This window comes from Phalaenopsis equestris, unplaced genomic scaffold (assembly GCF_001263595.1).
Source record: "Phalaenopsis equestris unplaced genomic scaffold, ASM126359v1 Scaffold000297, whole genome shotgun sequence".
NCBI classification, from domain to species: domain Eukaryota; kingdom Viridiplantae; phylum Streptophyta; class Magnoliopsida; order Asparagales; family Orchidaceae; genus Phalaenopsis; species Phalaenopsis equestris.
The window spans coordinates 2016064-2018582 of record NW_018164739.1 but is presented as its reverse complement, the minus strand read 5'-3'; positions in this window follow the sequence as shown (position 1 = coordinate 2018582).

The window sequence follows — 2519 nt, the reverse complement described above, 5'->3', positions numbered from 1 at the left end:
TTACTCCCCTTGCTTTGGTGTTTTCCCAGCTTTACTTGGAGAAGTTGGGAGGTCGGACTTGGTAAAGCGAGAGAAGCTTTGTAGCTGGCTCGCTTTGCAAAGTCTGGAGGAGTTTGCGAAATGTGAAAAGCTTTGTAGCTAGCACATTTCGCAACGCCGTGGAGAGTTTCCCCCTCGGAGATCCGGGGAGAAACTCTCCACATTTCCTCACAAAAACAAGAGGCGGCGATGTCGCATTTCCAAGGGTCTAAACCTTAGGTTTCCTAGGTGAGGTCGTTAGTACGAGCGTGGCTCACTATCATGTGTGGTCATTTGCATCTCATTGTTTGCATATGTGTGTCTTGCATTATTACATATTGTGTGTCATATATCACACTTGCCACTTGCACCTTGCACCTTGCACCTTCACATTGCACTTGCATCTTATATCTTGCACTTGCACCTGCACCGACACCACTTGTGTCTCGATCGGTTATCTCAAACCGGTCACATCACTTGTGTTTCAGCTGGCTACCCCGGTCCGGTTGGCACAATACTTTGGTTTGACCAGATGCTCCATCTGGATCGACCTATCACTTGCTTCTTTGCATGTTGTGTATGTGCATGTACATGTTTGTTTGCCTATTTGTTATAGTACGTTAGTTCACTATTCGATTCCTCTCCTCTTCGAATCATCCATTTGGTTCAAGAGGGAGATTTACTCGAATAGGGAAATCATACGACGACATACAAAAAGGCAAGCTGGCGACTCCGAGATCTAAAAAAAGAACCAAAAGAGAAAAAACAAATAGTTTTTTTGTTGTTTGAAATATTTTCAAAAATAGGATATGAAAATATGTAAAAATATTAAATAAATATGTTTTTAAAATAAAAAATAAAAAATAAAAAACAAAAAAAGAGCTAGAATTAGTCCTAAGAATATGAGAAAAATTCAATATTTTATTTAGTCAATGTTAACATAGGTGTGTGACAAATAAAGGAACCATATATGAATAGAAATTATTATGTGTGATTGACCGCAAGTTCAAATGACGGTTCAAATACAATACCGTGTATGACTCAGTGCCTTATCCAAACTGTCGCTCGACCTTGCAGTTGCCCCGCACGTAATATTTTCTTGTGAAATAACCACAATCATAGATATAGAATATTAAATTTAAGAAAAAATATATGAATCAATGACATCTACCAATCTACTTTAAGAGAACACACTGATAGTTAAATACACAATTATTTTAAATATTATAAAATTTTAATCTTAATTTATTAGAAAATAATAAGGGGTGTGTTAGAGTCCCTCAACTATCATATAACAATGCATTGGGCCCAACACTTTCTAAGTCACCACAATATATATATATATATATATAATGAAATGATTATATCACTTTTCAAGAGGACAAGGGATTGAGTTAGCTTACAAAATAAGATAAATGTTTGATTAATGGTTTGTCTTTATTCAATTTGTGGTCAACCCAAGGCAGTCATGTAGCCTGTTTGAATTAAAAATTAAGATAGAGAGGGAGAGAGAATGGAGAGAAGGCTAATAGTCTTAAAGATACATTAAAGATTTCTTTGGGGCCGCAACAATTTTTTGTAATGTGATTGTAAGCCCTTATGAGAAAGATAATTGTTTTGAGACTACGTAGTGCACTTTAAATATTTTCATTGTTCAAAAATATTCAACATTCTTTAATCTCATCTTACTTTTGATAAATTAGTTGTAGAAAATAGTTTCTCGCTACAGAAATTTCTACAAACGAAGAAGAAAACAATAACGAAACACGGTTGTAATGGTTAGTTGAAAAATAACGTAGTGAGAAAATTACCCTAAACAAATTCTAAATAAGTATGTAGAGGCTAAGAAATGTACTTGAGAAGAAAAGGAAAGGATAGAATAAGTAGACAAACACAAGGAGACTAAAGTTTAGTTTGAGTTGTTAGGTGATGTGTTCAATGCAAGTTTGATTATTGATAAGTATTCGTGTTATCCGATTGTCTTATGATGTTGATGAAGAAAACGATGAAGTTCGTTAGCAAGAACAGTAATTGACACTATATGTAATAAATGAAAATTCCAAAAAAAAAAAAATCTTCGTTGGAGTTTATATATATTAATCTAACGAGAAATATCAAACTCCTTATCTATCCTCTTATGAAAATAAAAAGCTTATAATAATCATCAATCAATGGTCATGTCCACGGGCAAAGCCACACTAGGGGCATCGACTCAATACTTTTTTATGTGGATAAAAATATTCATTCTAATATGGGACTAAAGCTTTGCTTGTACATAACAATAATATAATCAACGAAAGAACTAACCTCTTATTTGAGGGGTGGTAAACTACACCCCTAGACCTAACGTGGGAGGAGCTAAACAACGAAGGACAAAGTAATATTTCAGGAGAGACAAAACTGATATTTCATAAGGAGCAAAAGACCAAATTGCCCTCTTATATAAGCAAAAATCTGAATTTGAGGAGGTGGCAATTGTCACCCCTGTACCCCTACCTCTG